This window comes from Monodelphis domestica, chromosome X (assembly GCF_027887165.1).
Source record: "Monodelphis domestica isolate mMonDom1 chromosome X, mMonDom1.pri, whole genome shotgun sequence".
In the NCBI taxonomy this organism is placed as follows: domain Eukaryota; kingdom Metazoa; phylum Chordata; class Mammalia; order Didelphimorphia; family Didelphidae; genus Monodelphis; species Monodelphis domestica.
The window spans coordinates 16,520,690-16,546,757 of record NC_077235.1 but is presented as its reverse complement, the minus strand read 5'-3'; the positions used below and the strand labels follow the sequence as shown (position 1 = coordinate 16,546,757).

General features: G+C 41.3%; 1 long non-coding RNA gene across 1 annotated transcript; it reads right to left on the bottom strand.

Moving 5' to 3' along the window:
• Window positions 1-1,607: 1,607 nt before the first annotated feature.
• On the bottom strand, window positions 1,608-25,455 carry LOC130456084 (uncharacterized). Its single transcript, XR_008914388.1, has 3 exons — window positions 25,313-25,455; window positions 9,177-9,292; window positions 1,608-2,381 (listed from the first exon to the last, which is right to left on the bottom strand). It is a non-coding gene; the product is annotated as an uncharacterized LOC130456084 (long non-coding RNA).
• Between the last annotated feature and the right edge of the window lie 613 nt (window positions 25,456-26,068).

Sequence of the window (26,068 nt, the reverse complement as noted above, 5' to 3'; positions counted from 1 at the left end):
GTGTAAACAGTTTTTCAATCCTGAGCATCACAACGTCCCCAAAGATAGAGAGGATGTGTGTGCGTGTATCTTTGTGTGTGTGTATGTGTGAAACTTTTAAATTTTAATTTCAAAATCGTTATGAAGGTGAAATTGTGCTAAAAGACTTGGGTTTCTCTGCATTATTTCCACATTAATGGGTACGTTACTTTTGAAAGAACAATTATAGAGAAATAAACAGTTTGCGAGATTCCGGCACTAGGAAGATGATTCCCCATTTTACCTACCACACTTAAAAAATTTAATTGCCAAGGCCGATACAGTACATGGAACGTTGCAACTTGCATTCTTGCTATTGGGTTTATATAAACTCAGTACTGGGACCCTTTTTGTCATTTGAATATGCAGTACCTCTGCCAATCCCGAACAACTAATAGGTGACACTGCCTGATGTTTCAACGTTTGAACCAATCCAATAATGTGGTCACTCTGATGCCATGCATCAGTGAGAATGTGCCTCCTCTTGAAAATGGAGGCTAGACAGATTGGCTGACATGACGGCAAGGGAAAGTAATGAATGCTGCAGGGGATGTAGCCAAGTCAGTACATGAAGGGATTGCTGGTGGAGTGTTAAATTGATGCAACCATTCTGGAGGGCAATTTGGAATTCAGTCCAACGAGCGCAAAAAGACTGTCTTCCTTTTGATCCAGCCATAGCACTACTGGGTTTGTACCCCACAGACATAATAAGAAAAAAGTATTGGCTAAGAATATTGATACCTGCGCTCTTTGGAATCTCTAAAAATTGGAATAGGAGGGGATGTCCTTCCATTGGGGAATGGCTGAACAAACTGTGGTATCTCTTGGTGCTGGAATACTATGGTGCTAAAAGGAACAATAAACTGGAGGAATTCCACGGGAACTAGAAAGACCTCCAGGAATGGATGCAGAGTGAGAGAAGTAGAACCAGGGGAACATTGTACATAGAGATGGATACACTGTGGTACAATGGAATGGAATGGACTTCTTCATTAGTGGCAATGCAGTGATCCTGAACCATCCAGAGGGATCTTCGAGAAAAAACACTATCCACATTTACAAGGAAAATGTGGGAGCAGAAACACCCAAGAAAATCAACTGCAAGATTATAAGGGTCCAGGGGGTTAGGGCTGGGGATATAGACTCTAAATGAACATTCTACTGCAAACATCAACAACATGGAAAGAGGTTCTCATCAAGGACACATGTCATACCCAGTGTAATTCCCCTCAAATACGGGAAGGATAGAAAAAACATGATTCTTGTCACCAAAGAGGAATCATGTACTAAATTGACTAAATAATATCTAAAAAGCAATAATAAAAGAAAATTGGTGAATAAAGAAATAAATAAAAGACCAGCTAGAAAACTTTGAGAATGATCAATTCTCCAGACTTGCTTTTGGTATCCAACTGTTTCAAGATTTTGCATTTCTTCCTTGGCCTCAGGTGTCAGTTTTCTCCCTTAGGAGACTACATCATTTTATTGAATGGCACCCAGGATCATTGTTGAGGGGTTCAGAGATGCACCCCTGGAGCTCAGGAAGGATACCATTGGCAAGAATGCAAGACTCTGAAACTTAGCTTCAAAATAAAAGTGACATTTTATTGATTTGGAATGTCATGTTGAATTTGGTAAAGAGGCAGCTGAGGTGGAAGAGCATGGGTGCAAAAGCTGTTCCTTGGGAGGACAGCAACACAGCATGCCTCCATGCTGGGGTTTAGCTATCATTTGACAGCAGTGAGGACAGGACCCAGAAACAAGGGGTTTGGGCAGGAGGTTTGTCCCAGGCCATGGGGCTGGTTCTTGGCATCTGCAGCATTAAGGAAGGGGTGTTTCTCTTTGGCCATCTCATTAAAAGGGGCAAGAAGAGTTAGTAGAAGCAGAGAAAGGTGTGGGCTGCAGCTGAGGAACCGCTGAACTCTCCACAGTTTGTGCAGTATCTTCACTAGATTGCATGGGATCCCAAAGGCGGTAACATTCTGTATCCTTTTGCCTCACTTTGTTTCATAGCCTGCCCGAAGAAATGCCATTGTTGTTTAGTAAATGCTCCTTTTTGGGAAAAGTCAGGACAACAGGTTATGATTCCTGTAAATAAGGCGCAGAACTTAGCCTCTGAGATCCTGATTCCTTGCTTTCCTATTCAAGACTTCCAGCATCTCATGGAAGAGTCTGAGAAGAAGGGTTTCGACCCATCATGCAGTCTGCCACAGCCACTCACCTCACTGGCCAAACTGTATGTCTGCCACTCCCCCTCCAATCTTGAACCAAATACATCTGCTGAGCCATCTGAAAACCACAGGGGCACCATCATATGCTTTGCTTGCCTGCAACCACTTATTCCGATATGTTTGGGTGGAAACCTGAGAAGGAGAATCGGAAAGATTGAGTAATTGATAAGTTAGACAGAGGCACAGACCAATTGAAAGAGAGATTGACAGACACTGGAGATAGATTGATAAACTGATACATACATAGAAAGGTACATACATACATACTTATATAGAGATAGATACCCAGAGAGGACTGATGGGCAGACAGATAGACAGACTGACACATAAATTAAAAGGAAGGCAGTAAAACAGAATAACAGATCAAGGAAGCTCTCTGTCTGTCAGTCCTCCTGTCCTTCTGTCACCTTCTCCACCTCTCAGTCTACATGCATAATGAGCTAGAGATAGTGTGGCTTTTCTTAGGTTGTAGTCTGAGGAACTGCATCCCCCAGTTTCCTCCAGGGGTGCCTCCCCCATATTTCCTTGGAGTGATTGGTCTTGAATTGGACCAATCATTCCCTGGGGTGAGTAAGGATGCTCCCTATTTTACTGTGCGTAATTGGCATTGAAATGGACCAATCCTGGACTAAGGAGGGACCATGGGCATTGTTCATCCCCCACCACGGGATTGGTCCAATTCCGGACCAATCCCAAGCCAGGACCCAAAGGGGAGGGACTCTAGTGGCACAGTGGGGGTTGTAGTTCCCCAGGCTGTCACAACACTTGAAAACCCACAAAAGAAAAACTGAGAGGCTGAGAGATATACCAACAAGTAGGCGAAGAGACAGAATAACAGATCAAATAATCTATCAGTCCTTCTGTCTGAATGCTGTCCATCTCAATGTCTACATAGATTCATAGAGAGAGATCTTGTGGGTTTTCAAGGGTTGTGGTCTAGTGGACTACATCTCCCAGTGTGCTCTAGGGGTCTTTACAACTTATTTCCGGAGAGGGATTGGTATTGAATTGGAACAATCCTATGATGTGAAAGGGATGATGCCCATTTTCCTTTCATGGGATTGGTCTTGAATTGGACCAATCCCATGCTAAGGAGGGACCATGGACATTGACCCTCCCTCAACCTGGGATTGGTCCATTGCCAGACCAGTCCCAATCTAGGACTCAAAGGAGTGGAACCCGTGGGGCACACTGGGAGTTGTAGTTCCCCAGGATGTCACAACACTATAAAACACACAAAGGACCTACATATAGATTGATCCATGCAGAAACAGGCAGGCAGATAGATACTTAGTCTGCCCCGACAGATACACAAAGAGATACATAGGGACATAGATAGACAGACAGACAGACAGATAGATAGATAGATAGATAGATAGATAGATAGATAGATAGATAGATACAAAAATCTGGATAGACAGTTGCACATCCAGTGAGATAGACTTGTAGATACAAAGAAAGGAAGGCAGTCAGAAAGAATGACAGAGAAATTAATCTGTCTGTCAGTATCTCTGCTCATGTGTCTGTCTGTCTGTTCCTCTGTCCTGTCTTTTTATCCATTAGTCTGTATGTGTCTGGAAGTCTATTTCTCTTTCCTTCTCTTCATATCAACTTAGTGATCTTTCTGCTATCTATCTCTCTTTGAATCTGTCTACCCAAGTCTATCTCTGTAGATATTTGACTTTTTATGTCTATGAATCGATCTCCTTGACTTTCTCTGTCTCTGTGTCTGACCCTCTGTTTCACTATCTGTCATTCTCTCTGTTTATTAATTTTTCAATACTTCAGTCTACCTTTCTATCCGTCATATCTAACTGTGTATATATCTGTCTGTGTCTGTCAATTTATGTATATATGTATGTATCTATCTATCTATCATCAATCTCATCCTATCTGTGTGTCTCTCTAAGTGTTTGCCTGTATATGTCTATCGGGCTATTGATGTATCAACTTGTCCATTTATCATTCTGCATATCTGTGGATTTCTCTCTCTCTCTCTGTTTCTCTCTCTCTCTGTCTCTCTCTCTCTCTCTCTCTCTCCCTCCATACCTCCCTTCCGCCCTCCCTCCCTCTCTCACAAATCGCTATCTGCATAGAAAAAAATGACAGACACAGACAGACATAGAGAGGACAGAAAGACAGAGAATGAGAGAAGCAAATACATACATATATACATACATACATACATACATATATACATATATACATATACACCTAGAGATAACCAGAAGGGACTGGCTGGCAGACAGATGGATAGATATACATACAGACAGGTACATAGATCCATAGACAGCACAAAGAGACACACAGAAAATATAGATATATTGACAGACAAACAGCACACAGGTAGACAGATATAAAAACAGAGAGAGAGAGAGAGAGAGAGAGAGAGAGAGAGAGAGAGAGAGAGACCAAGCAAGGAACAGACATGGATGGAAGGACAATCACAAAGAATTACATATATAGACAGACAGATAAATAGATAGACAGATAGAGCGTGAATACGGAATCTAGGAACCCCAAACTTGTAGCATAGTAATATCAGATGTACAACAAGGTTAGGACTAGCTTCTAAATTGAAGTCTCAATGTTTGTACTTGTTTCTTGTTTCTATGAGAATCCAACCAGAAGGGAAACTCAGGCTAGCAGGTTCAACCTGAGTAATGGAGCCTCAAGTGAATGCCAATTCTACTGGAATGGGAATAAGCAGATGCTAAGGACCCTCTTTGTTTTAGGTAGTCTCCCCTGTGGGATCAGAGATCTTTTCCCAAGTAAATCCCCACCTCATCAGGGACCATCATTTAGTCTCCACTGTCTGCAGCCCTTTCCCTTAGACCCTCTCCTCAAGTTGTGACTCTCTTCCCAACCTTCATTGGATGCTGTCAGTAGAGTTTGAACACTCCCATTTTCTTTGTAGCTAGAGCAAAGTCAATCATCTTTCCCTGCCCATGGATTTCCCCAAATGTTAGAGAAGTTCCCCAAATTCTTTTGTTCTTTGGAACTGTCCAGTCTGGTGGTGTTGCCTTTCCCAGGGGTCAGTGTCCAGATCAACGAGAGTTCAATCCTCGGACTCTGTGTAGCCTTGTGGCGACCACCTCTGTCTAGAGCTCTACTGTCACACTGACCCCCTTTTCCTTGACTAAAGAGTGAGTTCTGTGACTATTTAATAGTTTTGTGTTTTTATAAGTCAACATTAGTTAGATACATAGAGAGATACATAAATGGATACATAAAAGCACACAAAGAGATATACAGCCAGACCTGACTGATGGGCAGAGATACAGACAAACTCGTTAGATACACAGACAGGCATGTAGATCGTTATATAGACGACAGAGAGAAACACTAAGACATTAATAGATGGATAGAGAGAGAGAGAGAGAGAGAGAGAGAGAGAGAGAGAGACAGAGATAGATAGATAGATATCGTATATACATCCATAAACACATGGACACATAGATATAGTCAGGTGGGACATGCAGACAGAGGGACAGTCTGATGGAACACAGAAAGGCAGGTAGATAGACAAAGTGAGAGAGAATCTAGTCCATCTGTCTGTGTCCATATCTTAGTCCTTCTGTATCTCTGTTGATCCACATATCTGTGTCTCTTAGTCTGTTTTTCTCTCATTCTCTCTATATATCATCTATTCATCTACCTGTATCTATCTATCTGTATTGCTATCAGGCTATACCTGTCTGCCTGTCTATCCATCTGCCTGACTTTCTGTGTCTGTCACTTCATCCCATCTTCCCTCGATCTATCCTTCCATCTACCTGTCTCTGTCTGTCCCTTTGTTTCATTCCCCGATATTTTCATGTTCTATTGATCTTTCAATATCTCTGACTATCTCTCATTGTGTCTGTGTGTGTTTCTATGACTTCTTTCTATCTTCCTATCTATTTATCTCTCTTTCTGTCTGTCTGCCTGCCTGTCTATCTCTCTGTCTGTGTCTGACTATGTTTCTCTCTATGTGCTATCTCTATATCCATCTATCTGCCCTCCTACCTATCTGACTACCCATCTACCCGTCGGCCTGCCATCTGTCTTTCTGTTTGTCTGTCTCCATCTCTCTGGATTCTCACGGGATGAGGGAACAAGTACAAACTTTGGGGTCTCCAACCTATAAGATCCACCAGAAACCCAGGCTACACCATATCCCACTAGTCCACAAGTTTGGGGTTTCTTGATTTCAGGTTGACAATAGGAACACTGGGAAGTCCATTGACCTTTGACATTCCTTCAGAGAGGGGAATGGCGAAATTGGTGTGAGAGCAAAAGTGTGTTCTAATATTTTAACTTAGTCTTTGGAAGATAGGATTCATAGTGATGTCAATCAAGAGAACATCCATTAATTTCTACAGCTGTTTAACAAATAACCATATAAACAACAGACAATGAATCACATGGGATTTTACTTTTGCTAGGATTCTTTTCCTAAATTTGACTGTATCCTGTCAGGGATTTCCTTTTTAGCTACAGCATTGTCACTCATCTTTCCCTGCTCCTGGATTTCCCCAAAATGGTGGAGAGGTTCCCCAAATTCTTTTGTTCCTTGGAGTTTTCTTCTAGCCTGGTGGCCCTCCCAGGGATAACATTCCCATAGTCCAGGGTTTATGGCCTGTAAAAGTTTTGGCGCCAGACTCTGAGAAAAGAATAGAATATGTGATTTATCCCTATCCTGATTCAAGACTTGGGTTTTTGGACTATTTGAGAGTTCTGTGTTATTTCCATGTTAACAAATAGCAAACCAGCCAGGAGACCCAACTTATGGGTGCCTAAACCTCCAGCCAGTTTGACCACCAGATGTGAGGTACACACAAGAACCCAGCGAGTACAGTCAGGAATCAGCTGGGTGGGTTCGGTTAGTGAAGCCAAACTCTCGGCAAAGGAACCTCTCTTTAATCAGGAACCAAGAGGACAATCGCGTTTCCATGCATACCCCAGGCTATATCCCAGTGAAACTGCTGCCAAGTTTATGTTCACATCTAGACATAGTTATATATATATGATATATTATGGACCAGGTACCTGGGAATGTTGGAAAGAGAGTGGAACATCAATCACATCTGGTTCCAAGGTAAGTCGGCAAAAATGGAGCCCGGTTCAACCTGCCCACACGCTCCCCCATTGACTAACTTTTTTTGTCACAGAGTATTGGTATCTGTGTATGTGAGTGAAGCAGTATTTCTAGTAGAAGGAAGAGGGAGGATAGTATAGGTGACATGCGTGAATGGTTGGCTGAAAGCGTTGAATAGGAAGCTTCAGTTGGAGTGTGAGAACAAGAGTGTTCTATAGAGTGTCTGAGTAACTGTTTTAAGGCTACTAAAATAGAGAAAGTTTCTTCATGAATGGAAATGTCAGGGCATGAGGTCAAAAGAGTTATCAAATTTGGTTTATGAAAGACTTTAACTAGAAGTTGAAGAACTTAAGTTCTCCATTTCATCTCAATGTTCTGTAGGGTTTGGACTATACTGTATGTCCAATGGATTTCTTCTGAATGCAGGTGATAAAAACGTTAGCAAATGATGTCTATCAAGTTGTCGTACAATAGTTCATTCCTCCAAAAAGCTAGAGATGAGGGAAGCGCTGGCCATGTGCACAGGGGATTATCCAGCAGAAGGCCAAAGGAGGTGCAGAAGTTTTTGACTTTACTGTCTCATCTTTTCTTCCCAAGTTTTGCTAGGACTAATGTGTGAAATCGTGTATATCAAGTGCACTGAATTTTGAGTATAGCCAATAAGATGCATTTTCTTCGAGGTATTAACTTGGTTATTTGAGTGAAGTCATTTCACATTTTTTGTCAACCTGGTATATTTGTTTTCAAAGAGTTAGTGTTGATTTTTTCAGATTACCGTATTTGTGTGTGTGTGTGTGTGTGTGTGTGTGTGTGTGTGTGTGTGTGTGTGTGTGTGTGTGTGTGATTTCTGGAGTAAAGACAGTTCATTTGAGGATGGGCAACTATGTACCTGATGGGTCTTTCAATTGTTGTCAAGGGACAGGAAATTCAGGGGAAAAGGTTTTGCTTTCAATGTTAAGGAAACACTAAAACATTTTTTAATTGAGCCACTAAATTCCTCTCTAGGAGCAGCTTTAGCCATAGGCCAAATTGCTTTAAGGCAAGGGGAAAAGAAAGACAAATTGGCAGCCCAAAGGAAATTAGAGTAAAAATGCAAAGGAGAAGGGAATCGTAGAGGTGTTCCTTGTTAGAGATAATTTTGAACCTTTTCCTTAGTAACCCTAAGTTTTGTTTTTGGAGAGAACGTATTATGGGTTTGAGTTTTTGAAGAAGGAAAAGAATTATCAACTATAACCTGATTTGGGGCATTTTGAAGGTCAATTTCCAGAGTGCAACCATTCCAATAGATAAGTTTTTGTTTGAAAAGACCAGCGAATACTGAGAACTAATTTTCCTTTTGAAGTGGAGAGAACTAATGGTTTTGTTCACATAATTTCTGATGATCATTGGCACATGACTGCTAATAGAGAAAGTAATTCCCCACCTGGGAAACTCCTAAGATATTTCTAGGAATGCCCTGGATGTTACTCCCCCCAAATTCCCAGTCCTGGCGAGGGGGTGAAGAGATGAAACCCTAAGAAACAGAAGATTCACCTCAAAATGTTTATTAGGAGCCAAAAACATGAACCAGATTTTCCTGCAGCCCAGAATCTGACGAACTGCTCAAAGAGACATCTTGGGAGAAATCTGAAGGAGCCCCCAAGATACGGAATCTGGAGAAGGATTGTTTCCTGTCATTTTCATTAATTTGAGAAACATTTCTACAGCAGAGGGAAAACTGGTTATTTGATCTCCCCTGAGAATTCTATTTACCTGGAGCCAAGGCCCTTTAACTAGAGAACCTAGAAAGGACTGAGTTAGTCCCAGACTGAGTTGAAGGAGGAAAGTTGAAAATAGGAGCATTTTACCTTGTTAAGAGGATGGAAAGGAACATCAGTTAATTGGAGAAGTTGCAGCAAAGATTCCAGAGTGCTGGGTTGTCTCAAAGTCGAATCAGAAGAAGTTAGGAAAGAAATCATGAAGCCTAGAAAGAATTGGTAGTAAGAAAGATAATCTTAGCATGGCGAGAGAGATTTGCAATCTATAGGTGAATTCTATGGGACGATCGTGAGGAAAAGAAATGCTATGGGGGAAAATGGGTTAGGATACAGTCACAAGGGCCAATGGAAGGACTGAGGATTGGCTCAGATAAGTGTCTATCAAGCTCTACAGCTCACTGCTGATCATTCCCAACTGACATTCTTTTTCCAAATTAGGGAGCTTTTCTAACACATTTTAAGTTATTTGTCACTTTTATCTTGTTAAAACAAATATTCTGTCATCCTATGATGAAATCCTCAGAAAGGGAAGACTTAGAATATGGGGATTAATTTAGCAATCATTTTGATCTACAGACTTGCATGATTATATTTTTTCAGGAGTTAAAGGGGAATGAAAGCAGTTTTGCAATCCCTCGCTTCCCAACCTCCCCAAAGTTAGGATGGTAGGGTGTGTGTATGTGTGTGTGTGTGTGTCTCATTTTTAATCTGGAGATATTTTGAGCTAAGTTCAATTTTGAAACTTTTATATTTGAATTTCAAATTCGTTTTGAAGGTGAAATTATGGGTAAAGGCTCGGGTTCTTCTGACTATTTGAAAGTTCACCATTATTTCCAAGTTATTTCCAAAAGAACAATTAAAAAAAGTCTACCTTTCTGTCTATCTGTCATTATATCTAACTGTATCGCTATATATCTGTCTGGGTCTATCTATTTATGTATGTATGTATGTATCTATCTATCTCATTCTATCTGTGTGTCTCTCTATATGTCTGACTGTATATGAATATCGATCAATGAACTTGTCCATTTATCATTCTGCATATCTGTGACTTTCTCTCTCTCCCTCCCTCTCTTTCTGTCTCTCTAACAAAAAGCTATCTATCTGCGTAGAGAAAAAACGGGCAGACACAGACATACATAGAGATGGACCAAAAGACAGAAAATGAGAGAAGCAAATACATACATATATACATATAGATAACCAGAAGGGACTGGCTGGCAGACAGATGGATAGATGCACATATAGACAGGCAGATAGATCCAGAGATCACAAAGAGACACACAGAAAATATAGATATATTGATAGACAGACAGCACACATATAAAAAGATATAAAGAGAGAGAGAGAGACTAAGGAAGGAACAGACATAGATGGAAGGACAATCACAAAGAAAAATTACACATATAGAAGGACACATAGATATATAGACAGATAGAGTGTCAACACGGAATCTATGAACCCCAAAGTTATAGCATAGTAAGATCAGATGTACCCCAAGATTAGGACTACTTTCTAAATTGAAGACTCAAAGTTTGTACTTGTTCCCTCTTTCTGTAAGAATCCACCCAGAAGGGAACCTCAGGTTAGCAGGATCAGACAGAGTAATGGAGCCTCAAGTGAATGCCAATTCTACTGGAATGGGAATAAGCAGATGCTAAGGACCCTCTTCGTTTTAGGTAGTCTCCCCTGTGGGATCAGAGATCTTTTCCCAAGTAAATCCCCACCTCATCAGGGACCATCATTTAGTCTCCACTGTCAGCAGCCCTTTCCCTTACACCCTCTCCTCAAGCTGTGATTCTTTTCCCAAGCTTCATTGGATGCTGTCAGTAGAGTTTGAACACTCCCATTTTCTTTGTAGCTAGAGCAAAGTCAATCATCTTTCCCTGCCCCTGGATTTCTCCCAAAAGGCAGAGAAGTTGCCCAAATTCTTTTCTTCTTTGGAACTGTCCAATCTGGTGCTGTTGCCTTTCCCAGGGGTCAGTGTCCAGAGCAACCAGACTTCAATACTTGGACTCTGTGTAGCCTTGTGGCACCCAGCTCATCTAGAGCTCTACTGTCACACTGACCCCCTTTTCCTTGATGAAAGAGTCATTTTTCTGACTAATGGTTTTTGGTTTTTACAAATCAATAGTAGTTAGATAGATACATAGAGAGATACATAAAGAGATACATAAAAACACACAAAGAGATATACAGCCAGACCTGACTGATTGGCAGAGATACAGACAAACTCACAAGATACACAGACAGGCAGGTAGATAGTTATATAGACTATACAGACAGAAACACTAAGACATAAATAGATAGACAGACAGACAGACAGACAGACAGACAGACAGACAGACAGACAGATAGATAGATAGATAGATAGATAGATAGATAGATAGATAGAAAGATAGATAGATAGATATAGAGAGAGGGTTGTGGCCTAGGGGACTACATCTTCCAGCGTGCTCCAGGTGTCTCTCCCCCTTATTTCCAGTGAGAGATTGGTTCTGAATTGGACCAATCCTATGCTGGGCAAGGGATGATGCTTATTATTTCCTTTCATAGGATTGGTCTTGAAATAGACCAATCCCATGCTAAGGAGGGACCATGGACAATGACCCTTCCCCAATGCAGGATTGGTCCATTGCTAGACCAATACCAATCGAGGACTCAAAGGGGTGGGACGCCTTGAGCACACTGGGTATTGTAGTTCCCCAGGATGTCACAACACTTTAAAACACACAAAGGACATACACATAGATTGATCCATGCAGAAATAAGCAGGCAGATAGATAGATAGACTACACCGATAGATACACATAGAGATAGATAGATAGATAGATAGATAGATAGATAGATAGATAGATAGATAGATAGATAGATAGATAGATAGATAAATGTATGCATACATACATACACAGAAGGGACTGGCTGTCAGACAGATGGATGAAGTTCCCAAAATTCTTTTCTTCTTTAAACTGTCCAATCTGGTGCTATTGCCTTATCCAGGGGTCAGTGTCCAGAGCAACCAGAGTTCAGTCCTGGGACTCTGTGTAGCATTGTGTCACCCAGTTCTGTGTAGAGCCTTACTCTCACACTGACCCTCCTTTCCTTGACAAAAGAGTGAGTTCTCTGACTATTTAATAGTTTTGTGTTTTTATAAGTCAACAGTAGTTAGATTCATAGAGAGATACATAAATGGATACATAAAAACACACAGAGATATACAGCCAAACCGGACTGATGGGCAGAGATAGAGACAGACTCATTAGATACAAAGACAGGCAGAAAGATAGTTATATAGACTATACAGACAGAAACACTAACACATAGATACATAGTTAGTTAGATAGATAGATAGATAGATAGACAGATAGATAGACAGATAGATTTGTACATGCATCCATAAAGACATGGAAACATAGATATAGCCAGGTGTGACATGCAGACAGAAGGACAGGCTGATAGACACACAGACAGGCAGGCAGATAGACAAAATGACAGAGAGACTAGTCAATATGTCAGTCTTTCTGTATGTCTGTCAATCCGTCTGTCTCTGTCTGTCAGTCTGTCTATATATCAATCTATAGATCTAACTGTATCTATCTATCTATCTATCTATCTATCTATCTATCTATCTATCTATCTATCTATCTATCTATATTGCAGTCTATCCGTATCTGTTTCTCTATCCATCTGCCTGACTTTCTGTGTATCCCTGTCTGTCTGTCTCTCCATTCTATCTTCCCTCGGTCTGTCCTTCCATCTATCTGTCTCTGTCTGTCTTTGTTTTACTCTCTGATATTCTCATGTTCTATTAATCTTTCAATGTCTCTGACTATCTCTCATTCTGTCTGTTTGTGTTTCTATGTCTTTTTGTTTTATCTTCCTATCTATTTATCTCTCGATCTGTCTGTCTGCCTGCCTGTCTATCTCTCTTTCTGTGTTTGACTATGTGTCTCTCTATGTGCTATCTCTATATCCATCCATCTGACCACCTATCTATCTGAGTACCCATCTGCCAGTCGGACTGCCTATCTGTCTTTCTGTTTGTCTGTCTCTATCTCTCTGGATTCCCATGGGATCAGGTAACAAGTACAAACTTTGGGGTCTCCAACCTACAAGCTCCTCCACAAACCAGAACCATCTAGGCCACAAGTTTGGGCTTTCTGGATTCCAGTTTGACGATAGGAAAGCCGGGAAGGCCATTGACTTTTGACATTCCCTCAGACAGGGGAATAGGGAGATTGCTGTGACAGCAAAAGTGTGTTCAAACATTTTAACTTTGACTTTTCAAGATAGGAATCACAGTGGTGTCAATGAAGAAAACACATTCTGCATCTTGCTTTCCTTTAATTTTTAGAGCTGTTCAATAAATAACCAGATAAACAACATACAGTGAATCACACGGGATTTTAATAGTTTGTGCTATGATATTCATCATGTGTCAAACTGCAAGGAATTCTGTTTCTTAAAAAAACCATACTGTGCCTGCATTAATGGCCACCATTGGCAAGTATAGCTCCAGGGTTTCCTAAATGAATGAAGTGAATTTATTCACAGCAGAAGCAATAAGGTATGTCAACATGGAATCTAGAAACCCCAAACCTGGGGCCTAGTGGACTCTGGTGAACCCTAGGTTTAAGAGGAGCTTGTAGGTTGGAGACCCCAAAGATTGTACTTGTTCCCTGTTCTCATGGGAATCTACACTGAAGGGAATCCCAGGCATACAGTTTCAGACTTAGTGGGGGATCCTCAGCTGAATACCAGTCCTACTTAAGTAGTCTCCCCTACTGTATCAATAGACCCTTTTCCAAGAAGATCCACACCTGGCAGGGACCATTCTTCAGTATCCATTGTAAGCAGCCCCCTCTCTTAGACCCTAGCCTTTGGCTAGGATTCCTTTCCTAAGCTTGATTGTATCGTGTCAGTGATTTCCTTTGTAGCTACACCATTGTCACTGATCTTTCCCTGCTCCTGGATTTCCCCCATGTGGTAGAGAGGTTCCCCAAATTCTTTTGTTCCTTGGAGTTGTCACCTAGCCTGGTGGCCCGCCCAGGGATAACATCCTCAGAGTCCAGGGTTTATGCCCTGTAAAAGTTGTGGCACCAGGCTCTCAGTAAAGAATTCAATACGGGACTTACCCCTATCTTCATTCAATACTTGGTTTTTCAGACTATTTGAGAGTTCTGTGTTATTTTCAAGATAACAAATGGCAAGCCAGCCCGGATGCCCTAGTTATGCCTGCCTAAACCTATAGCCAGAATGACAACCAGAAGTGACGTATACACAAGAAGACATTGAGCTCAGTCAGGAATCTGCTGGGTGGGTTCGTTTAGGTAATTCAAACTCACGGGAAAGGAAACTCTATTAATCAGGAACCAAGTGGACAGTCTCATTTCCAAACATTCTACAGCCTACATCCCAATGGGAATGCTGCCAAGTTCTTGTTCACATATGGACATAGTCATATATACATGATATATGATGGACCACTTACCTGGAATGTTAGAAAGTGTGTGGAGCATCAATCAAATCTGGTTCCAAGGTAAGTCGGCCAAAATGGAGCCCGGGACAACCTGACCACAAGCTCCACCATTTATTAAGTTTTGTGTGTGATTGAGTGTTGGTACCTGTGTATGTGAGTGAAGCAGTATTTCTAGGAGAAGGAAGAGCGAGGATAGTATAGGGGACATGCGTGAATGGTTGGCTGAAAGCATTGAATGGGAAGCTTGAGTTGGAGTGTGAGAGTCAGAGTGTTCGCTAGAGGGTCTGTGTAATGGCTTTAAGGCTATTAAAACAGAGAAAGTGTCTTCTTGAATTGAAATGTCAGGGGTTAAATTCAAACGAGTTATCAGATTTGGTTTATGAAAGAGCTTCTCCTAGAAGCTGAAGAACTTAAGCCCTCCATTTCTTCTCAATGTTCTGTGGGGTTTGGGCTACACTGTATGTCTAGTGGATTTCCTTTAAATGTAGGTGATAGAAACGTTAGCAAATAATGTCTATTAAGCAGTCTTACAACAGTTCATTCCTCCGAAAAGCTAGAGAAAAGGGCAGGAGCTGGCCATCTGCACAGGGGATTATGGAACAGAAAGCCAAAAGAGGACCAGAAATTCTTGACTTTTTAGTCTAATCTATTCTTCCCAAGTTTAGCTAGGACTAATGTGTGAAATCGTATATATCAACCTCAGTGAATATTGAGTATTGCCAATGAGAAGCATTTTAATCGAGGTATTAACTTCGTTATTTGAATGCAGACATTACACATTTTTTGTCAAGTTGGTATTTGTTTTCAAATGGCAGGAGTGGTTTTTTCACATTACCATGTCTGTGTGTGTGTGTGTGTGTGTGTGTGTGTGTGTGTGTGTGTGTGTGTGTGTGAGATCTCTGGAGTAAAGAAAGTTCATTTGAGGATGGGCAAATACGGTCCTTACTATCTTTCAATCGTTGTCAAAGGACACAAAATATGGGGGGAAAGTCTTTGATTTAAATGCTTAGGAAACCCTGAACAGTTTTTAATTGAGCCTCAAATTTCCTCTCTAGGAGCAGCTTTAGCCATAGACCAAAGTGCTTTGAGGCAAGGAGAAGAGAAAGACAAATTGGCAGCCCAAAGGAAATTAGAGTAAAAAATGAAAAAAGGGAAGGGAATAGTAGAGGTGTTCCTAGTTAGAGGAAATTTTGAACCTCTTCCTTAGTAACCCTAAGTTTTGGTTTTGGAGAGAAAATGTTACCAGTTTGAGTTTTTGAGAAAGGAAAAGCTTCATCTACAATAACCTGATTTGGGGCATTTTGAAGGTCAATTTCCAGAGTGCAACCATTTCAATAGATAAGTTTTTGTTTGAAAAGACCAGGGAATAAGGAGAACTAATTTTCCTTTCGAAGTGGAGAAAACTGATGGTTTTGTGTGCATTATTTCTGATGATCTTTGGCACATGACTACTAGAGAAAGAGACCTGGGAAATTCCTAAGACATTTCTATGAATGCCCTGGATTTTACCCCTCCCTCCCCCAGTTCTGGTATGGGGGTGAAGAGATAAAAACCTATGAAAGGGAAGATTTGCCTGAAGAGGTTTCATAGGAGCCAAAAGCCTAGACCAGAATTTACTGCAGCCCAGAATCTGAAGTATTACTCAAGGTGACATCTTTAAGAGATATACGAAGGAGTCCCCAATGTACGGAATCTGGAGAAGGATTGTTTCCTATCCTTTTCATTGACTTGAGAAATAATTCTACAGCAGAGGGAAAACTAGTTATTTGATCTCCCCTGAGAATTCTATTTACCTGGAGCCAAGGCCCATTAAGTAGAGAACCTAGAAAGGACAGACTTAGTCCCCATTTTGAGTTGAAGGAGGAAAGTTGAAAATAGGAGCACTTTACCTCGTTAAGAGGATGGAACGGAACATCTGTCCATTGGAGAAGTCACAGCAAAGATTCCAGAGTGCTGGGTTGTCTCAAAGTCGAATCAGAAGACGTTAGGAAAGAAATGATGGAGCCTAGAAGGAATTGGTAGTAAGAAAGATAATCTTAGCATGGCGAGAGAGAATTGAGATCTATAGGTGAATTCTTTGGAAAGATCATGGGGAAAAGAAATGCTATGGAGGAAAATGGGTTAGGATACAATCACAAGGGCCAATGGAAGGGCTGAGGAATGGCTTAGCTAAGTTTCTATCAAGTTCTACAGCTGACTGCTGATCATTACCAACTTATATCTGACATTTGTATTCAAATTAGGGAGCTTTTCTCCCTAATTTAAGTTATTTCCCACTTTTCTCCTCTTTGATCAAATGTTCTGTCATCCTATGATGAAATCCTCAGAAAGGCAAGGGCTAAGATATGGGGCTTATTTTAACAATCATTTTGGTCTACGGACTAGCATGATTATATTTGTTCAGGAGTTAAAGGGGAACGAAAACAGTTTTTTATCCCGAACATCCCCACATCCCCAAAAATAGATTGGGAGGGTGTGTATGTGTGTGTGTGGGGGGGGTTAGTGGGTGTGGGTGTGGGTGTGTATGCGTGTGTCTGTGTGCTTGTTTGAAACTTTTAAATATGAATTTCAACATTGATTTGAAGGTGAAATTGTGGTTAAAGTTTTGAGTTTTTCTGACTATTTGATAGTTTGGCATTATTTCCACGTTAACGAGTTGAAGGATGTTACTTTTGAATGAACAATTATAGAGAAATTCACAGTTTATAAGATTCCAGCCCTAGGAAGAGGATTCTCCATTTTACCTAGCACATTTGCAAAATTAAATGGCCAAGACTGATGCTGTACATGGAATGTTGCAACTTGCATTCTTGCTATTGGGTTTAGACAGACATCAATATTTTAAAACACAAATGACATACACAGAGATTGAGAGATGCACTAACAGGCAGGCAGATAGATACATAAACTACACCGATAGGAACACAAAGGCATAGATAGATCGATAGATACATCGATAGATACATTGATAGATACATAGATACATAGATACATAGATACATAGAGATAAGCAGAAGAGACTGGCTGGCAGACAGATAGATAGATATACATACAGACAGGCAGAGAGATACATAGAGGGCAGAAAGAGTCACCCAGAAAATATAGAAATATTGGTAGACAGACAGCACAGAGATAGACAGATATAAAAGAGAGAGAAAGAGAGAGAGAGAGAAAGAGAGAGAGAGAGAGAGAGAGAGAGAAAGAGAGAGAGAGAGAGAGAGAGAGACCAAGCAAGGAACAGACATGGACAGAAGGACAATCATAAAGAAAGAATTACATATATAGACAGAGAGATAGATATACAAACAGAGTGTAAACATGGAATCTGGAAAATTCAAACGTGTAGCATAGTAAGATCAGAAGTACCCCAAGGTTAGGACTAGCTTCTAAATTGAAGACTCAAAGTTTGTACTTGTTCCCTGTTTCTGTGAGAAGCCACCCAGAAGGGAATCTCAGGCTAGCACATTCAGACTGAATAATGGAGTCTCAAGTGAATGGCAATTCTACTTGAATGGGACTAAGCAGATGCTCAGGAACCTCTTTGTTTTAGGTAGTCTCCCCTGTGGGATCAGAGATCTTGTCCCAAGTAAATCCCCACCTGATCAGGGACCATCCTTTAGTCTCCACTGTCAGCAGCCCTTTCCCTTACACCCTCTCCTCAAGCTGTGATTCTTTTCCCGAGCTTCATTGGATGCTGTCAGTAGAGTTTGAACACTCCCATTTTCTTTGTAGCTTGAGCAAAGTCAATCATCTTTCCCTGCCCCTGGATTTCCCCCAAATGGTGGAGAAGTTCCCCAAATTCTTTTCTTCTTTAAACTGTCCAATCTGGTGCTATTGCCTTTCCCAGGGGTCAGTGTCCAGAGCCACCAGAGTTCAGTCCTGGGACTCTCCGTAGCCTTGTGGCGCCCAGCTCTGTCTAGAGCCCTACTGTCACACTGACCCGCTTTTCCTTGACTAAAGAGTTAGTTTATTGACTATTTAATACTTTTGTGTTTTTACAAGTCAACAATAGTTAGATACATAGAGAGATACACAGATACATAGAGAGATACATAAACAGATACATAAAAACACACAAAATGATATATAGCCAGACCTGACTGACTGGCAGAAATACAGACAGATTCATAAGCTACACAGACAGTCAGATAGATAGATAGATTCGTATATACATCCATAAAGACATGGAAACATAGATATAGCCAGATGGTACTTATAGACAGAAGGACAGGCTGATAGACACACAGACAGGCAGGCAGATAGACAAAAAGGCAGAGAAACTAGTCCATCTCTTAGTCCTTCTGTATGTCTGTCGATCCACCTATCTGTGTCTCTCAGTCTGTTTTTCTCTCATTCTCTCTCTATATCAATCTATTGATCTAGCTGTATCTATCTATCTTTATTGCTATCTGTCTATCCCTGTCTACCTGTCTATCCATCTGCCTGAATTTCTGTGTCTCTCTCAGTTTGTCTGTCTCACCATTCCATCTTCCCTTGATCTATCCTTCCATCTAGCTGTCTCTGTCTGTCCCTTTGTATCACTCTCAGATATTCTGATGTTTTTTAATCTTTCAATGTCTCTGTCATTCTGTCTGTGTTTCTATGTCTTTTCGTTCTATCGTCCTATCTATTTATCTCGATCTGTCTGCCTGCCTGCCTGTCTATCTCTCTGTCTCTGTATGACTATGTGTCTCTCTATGTGCTATCTCTATATCCATCTATCTGCAATCCTACCTATCTGACTACTCATCTGCCAGTCATCCTGCCCATCTGTCTTTCGGTTTGTCTGTCTCTATCTCTCTGGATTCTCACGGGATCAGGAAACAGGTACAAACTTTGGTGTCTCCAACCCACAAGCTCCTCCGGAAACCCAGGCTACTCCAGATCCCTCTAGGCCACAAGTCTGAGGCTTCTTGATTCCAGGTTGACAATAGGAACACCTGGAAGTCCATTGACCTTTGATATATCCTCAGAGAGGGGATTGGAGAGATTGGTGTGAGAGCAAAAGTTTGTTCTAAAATTTTAACTCTGTCTTTGCAAGATAGGATAGGATTCACGGTGGTGGCAATCAAGAGAACACGTTATGCATCTTACATTCCTGTAATTTTTACAGCTGTGTAACAAATAACCAGATAAATAACAGACAATGAATCATATGGCATTTTATTAGTCTGTGCTATGATCTTCATTATGTGTCAAACTGCAAGCAATTCTTTTTCCTACAAAAAACCATACTTTGCCTCCATTAACGGCCACCATTGCCAAATACAGCTAGTGCGTCTCTTGATTTAATGCAGTGAATGTATTCACAGCATCAGCAATAAGGTGTGTCAACATGGAATCTTGAAACCACAAACTTGGGGCCTAGTGGGATCTGGTGACTCCCAGGTTTCAGGAAGAGCTTGTAGGTTGGAGACTCCAAAGATTGTACTTGTTCCCTGTTCCCATGGGAACCCACCCTGAAGGGAATCCCAGGTGAACAGGTACAGACTGAGTGGGGGACCCACAGGTGAATGACAATCCTCGTTAGGTATTCTCCCCTACTGTATCAAGAGACCTTTTCCCAAGAAGATCCACACCAGGCAGATACCATTTTTCAGTATCCTTTGTAAGCAGCCCCCTCTCTTGTCCCTAAACTTTGGCTAAGATACCTTTCCTAAGTTTCACTGTATCTTGTCAGTGATTTCCTTTGTAGATACAGCATTGTCACTCATCTTTCCCTGCTCCTGGATTTCATCCATATGGTAGAGAGGTTCCCCCAAATTCTTTTGTTCCTAGGAGTTCTCACCTAGCCTGGTGGCCCTCTCAGGGATAACATCCCCAGAATCCAGGGTTTATGCCTTGTATACAATGTGGGATTTATCCTTATGCTGATTCAAGACTTGGTTTTCAGACTATTTGAGAGTTCTGTGTTATTTCCAAGTCAACAAAGGGCGAGCCAGCCCGAATGCCCAAGTTTTGGCTGCCTAAACCTCTAGCCAGTTTGACCATCAGATATGAGGTACACGCAAGAATCCATTGAGTACAGTCAGGAATCAGCTGTGTGGTTTCGGATAGGTAAGCCAAACTCTCGGCAAAGGAACCTCTCTTTAATCAGGCAACAACTAGGCAATCGCATTAAGTGCATGCCCCAGCTTATACCCTAGTGGGCTTGCTGCCAAGTAAATGTTCACATCTGGACATAATTATATATGTGATATATGAAGGACCAGGTACCTGGGAATTTTAGAAGGAGTGTTCAACATCAATCGAAACTGTTTCCAAGGTACATTGGCCAAAATGGAGCCTAGTTCAATCTTACCAGAAGCTCCACCATTGACTAAGTTTTGTGTGTGACTGAGTGTTGGTAACTGTGTAGGTGAGTGAAGCAGTATTTCCTGTAGAAGGAAGAGCGACGATAGTATAGGTGACATGCATGTATGTTTGGCTGAAAGCGTTGAATGGGAAGCTTGAGTTGGAGTGTGAGAGCCAGAGTGTTCACTACTTTGTCTGAGTAACTGCTTTAAGGCTACTATAATAGAGAAAGTTTCTGCATGAATTTAAACGTCAGGGCTTAGGGTCTAAAGAGTTATCAAATTTGATGTATGAAAGAGCTTCTCAAGGAAGCTGAAGAAATTGAGTTCTCCGTTTCTTCTCAATGTTCCGTGCGGTTTGGGCTATACCGTATGTCTAATGGATTTCTTCTACATGCAGGTGATAGAAAAGTTAGCAAATAATTTCTATCAAGTTGTGTTACAACAGTTCTTTCCTCTGAAAAGCTAGAGACAAGGGCAGGACCTGGCCATCTGCGCAGGGGATTATGAAACAGAAGGCCAAAGGAGGTCCTGAAGTTCTTGACTTTACAGTCTGATCTTTTCTTCCCAAGTTTAGCTAGGACTAATGTGTGAAATCGTGTATATCAAGTGCAGTAAATATTGAGTACTGCCAATAAGATGCATTGTCCTCGAGGTATTAAGTTGGTTATTTGTATGCAGTCATTTCACATTTTTATCAAGCTGGTATTTGTTTTCAAAGAGTTAGGGTTAATTTTTTCAGATTACCGTGCATGTGTGTGTGTGTGTGTGTGTGTGTGTGTGTGTGTGTGTGTGTGTCAGGGTGAGGGTGAGTGATTTGTGGAGTAAAAAAAATTTCATTTCCGGAAGGGTAACTACGGACCTTACTGGTCCTTCAACTGCTGTTAAAGAACACGAAATATGGGGGGGAAAATGTTGTTTTAAAAGCCAATGAAACTGAATATTTTTTAATTGAGCCACAAACTTCCTCTCTAGGATCAGCTTTAGTCATAGGCGAACGTCCTTTGACGCAAGGTGAAGAGAAAGGCAAATTGGCAGCCCAAAGGAAATTGGAGTAAAAAAAGAAAAAGAGAATGAATAGTAGAGGTGTTCCTAGTTAGAGGTAATTGTGAACCTTTTCCTTCAGAACCCTAAATGTTGTTTTTGGAGAGGAAATGTTAGGAGTTTGAGTTTTTGAAAAAAGAAAAGCATCATCAACTATTACCTGATTTGGGGCATTTTGTAGGTCAATTTTCCGAGTGCAACCATTCCAATAGATAAATTTTTGCTTGAAAAGACCAGGGAATAAGGAGAACTAATTTTCCTTTTGAAGTAGAAAGAACTAATGGTTTTGTGTGCATTATTTCTGATGATCATTGGCACATGACCTCAAATAGAGAAAGGAATTCCCCACCTGGGAAACTCCTAAGACATTTCTAGTAACACCCTGGATTTCCCCCACACACACACAGTTCTGGAAGAGGGGTGAAGATATGAAAACCTATGAAAGTGAAGATGTCCCTCAGGATGTTTCTTAGGACGCAAAATCCTGGACCAGGTTTTCCTGCAGGCCAGAATCTGAAGAACTCCTCAAGGAGACATCTTTAGGAGAAATCCAAAGGAGATCCCACGATACGGAATCCAGAGAAGGATTGTGTCCTGTCATTTTAATTGATGTGAGAAATACTTCTGCAGCAGAGGGAAGAACTGCTTATTTGGTTTCCCCTGAGAATTCTATTTACCTGGAGCCAAGGCTCTTTAACTAGAGAACCTAGAAAGGACTGAGTTAGTCCCCAGACTGAGTTGAAGAAGGAAAGTTGAAAATAGGAGCATTTTACCTTGTTAAGAGGATGGAAAGGAACATCTGTCCATTGGAGAAGTTGCAGCAAAGATTCCAGAGTGCTGGGTTGTCTCAAAGTCGAATCAGAAGACGTTAGGAAAGAAATGATGGAGCCTAGAAGGTATTGGTAGTAAGAAAGATAATCTTAGCATGGCGAGAGAGAATTGAGATCTATAGGTGAATTCTATGGGACGATCGTGGGGAAAAGAAATGCTATGGGGGAAAATGGGTTAGGATACAGTCACAAGGGCCAATGGAAGGACTGAGGATTGGCTCAGCTAAGTGTCTGTCAAGCTGTACAGCTGACTGCTGATCATTACCAACTTATACCTGACATTCTTTTTCCAAATTAGGGAGCTTTTCTCCCCCATTTTAAGTTATTTCTCACTTTTCTCTTGTTAAAACAAATATTCTGTCATCCTATGATGAAATCCTCAGAGAGGCAAGACTTCGAATAAGGGGATTAATTTAGCAATCATTTTGATCTACAGACTTGCATGATTAATTATTTTCAGGAGTTAAAGAGGAATGAAAGCAGTTTTCCAATCCCTCGCTTCTGAACCTCCCCAAAGTTAGGTTGGGAGGGGGTGTGCGTGTGCGCGCGTGTGTGTGTATGAGTATCACATTTCTAATCTGGAGAATTTTTGAGCTAATTTCAATTTTGAAACTTACGTATTTGAAGTTCAAACTTGTTTTGAAGGTGAAATTATGGGTAAGGACTTGGGTTCTTCTGACGATTTGAAAGTTCAGCATTATTTCCAAGTTACTTTTGAAAGAACAGTTAGAGAAATTCACAGTTTAGGAGATTCCGGCACTAGGAAGAGGATTCTCCATTTTGCCTAGCACACTTACAAAATTTAATGGCCAAGACTGATAGTCTAAATGGAACATTTCAACTTGCATTCCTGGTATAGGGTTTAGACTAACATCAGTACTGGGAACTCTTTTTGTCATATGAGTAAGCAGTACCTCTGCAATTCCGAACAACTAATAGGTGACACTGCCTGGTGTTTCAAAGTTTGAATCTATCCAATAATGTGGTCACTCTGATGCCATGTATAAATGAGAATGTGTCTCCTCTTGAAAATGGAGGCTACACAGATTGGCTAATATTACAGGAAGGGAATATAATGAATGCTTGAGGGGATGAGGCAAAGTCAGGACATGAAAGCATTGCTGGAGGAGTGGGGAATTGATCCAACCATATGGAGAGCAATTTGGGACTCTGCCCAAAGGGCGCTAAAAGACTGTCTACCTTTTGATCCAACAATGGCACTGCAGGGTTTGTAACCCAAAGAGATAATAAGAAAAAAGACTTGGACAAGAATGTTCATAGCTGGGCTCTTTGGGGTAGCCAAAAATTGGAAAAGGAGGAGATGCCCTTCCATTGGGGAATGGGTGAACAAACTGGTATCTCCTGGTGCTGGAATACTATGGTGCTCAAAGGAATAATTAACCGGAGGAATTCCACGGGAACTGAAAGGACCTCCAGGATGGATGCAGTGAGAGGAGCAGAACAAGGAGAACATTGTACACAGAGATGGATACAATGTGCTGCAATAGAATGGAATAGAATACTACATTAATGTCATTCTATGCCCATATGTATGAGAAAGAACATTATCCACATTCACAAGGAAAACTGTGAGAGTAAAAACATCCAAGAAAAACAACTGCTAGATTACAAGGGTCCAGGGGGTTAAGGCTGGGGATATAGACTCTAAATGAACATCCTAGTGCAAACATCAGCAACATGGAAAGAGGTTCTCATCAAGGACACATGTCATACCCAGTGGAATCGCCCCTCAGCTTGGGGAAGGGTGGAAAGAATATGATTCTTGTCACCGAGGAGGAATAATGGGCTAAAATGACTGAATAAAAAATGAAAAGCAATAAAAAAGACAAGTGCTGAATAAAGAAATAAATAAAAGACAGGAAGATAGACAAAACGACAGAGAAACTAGTCCATCTGTCAGTTCTTTTGTATGTCTGTCGATCCATCTTTCTGTGTCTCTCAATCTGTTTTTCTCTAATTCTGTCTATATATTAATCTTTTGATCTAGCTGTATCTATCTATCTGTATTGCCATCTGTCTATCCCTGTCTGTCTGACAATCCATCTGTCTGAATTTCTGTGTCTCTCTGTCTATCACTCCGTTCCACCTTCCCTCAGTCTGTCCTTCCATCTATCTGTCTCTGTCTGTCCCTTTGTTTCACTCTCTGATATTCTGTTGTTCTACTAATCTTTCAATGTCTCTATCTCCCATTCTGTCTGTTTGGGGTTCTATGTCTTTTTCTTCTATCTTCCTATCTATTTACCTCTCTATCTGTCTCTCCCCCTGTCCATCTCTGTCTATGTCTGACTATGTGTCTCTCTATGTGCTATCTCTATATCCGTCTATCTGCCCTGCTACCTATCTGACTACCCACCTGCTAGTCTGCCTGCCTATCTGTCTTTCTGTTTGTCTGTCTCTATCTCTCTGGATTCTCACGGGATCAGGGAACAAGTACAAACTTTGGAGGCTCCAAACTACAAGCTCCTCCGGAAATCCAGGCTACACCAGATACTTCTAGGCCACAAGTTTTGGGTTCCTTGATTCCAGGTTGACAATAGGGAAACCGGGAATGCCATTGACCTTTGACGAAGCTCTCTGTCTGTCAGTCCTCCTGTCTGTCGGTCCCCTTGGCCATCTCTCAGTCTATATGGATATAGAGCTAGAGATAGAATGTGTTTTGTAGCCTTGTGCCCTGAGGAACTGCACACTGCAATGTTCTGGAGCAGTCCCTCCATCTCATTTCCTGGGAGGGATTGGTCTTGAATTGGACCGAGGCAGGGATAGGGATATTCCTCGCTACTGCTGTGTGTGATTGGCTTATAAATGGATCAATCCTGGGCTCAGGAGAGGCCATTCGCTTTGTCCCTCTCCTAACTCGGGATTGGTCGAATTTGGGAGCCCTCCCAAGGCAGGACTGAAAGGGGTGGGACTCCTGGAGCACACTGGGGGTTGTAGTTCCCCAGGAGGTCACAACATTTGAAAACTCTCAAAAGATAGACGGACAGACCGATAAATGCACCAACCAACAAGCAGATAGACAGAATATCATAGCAACTAATCTGTCTGTCAGTCCTTCTGTCTGTCCAGTTGTCCATCTCTCCGTTTTCATAGATACATAGAGATAGTATGGCTTTTCAAGTGTTGTGGCTTGGAGGACTGCATCTCCCAGCATGCTCCAGGGGTCCTTACTCCTTATTTCCGGGGAGGGATTTGTCTTGAATTGGACCACTTCTATGCTAGTCGAGGGAATGATGCCCAGTATTTCCTTTATTGGGATTGGACTTGAAAAGTATTAATTCCGTGCTAAGGAGGGGTCATGGCCATTGTCCCTCCTCT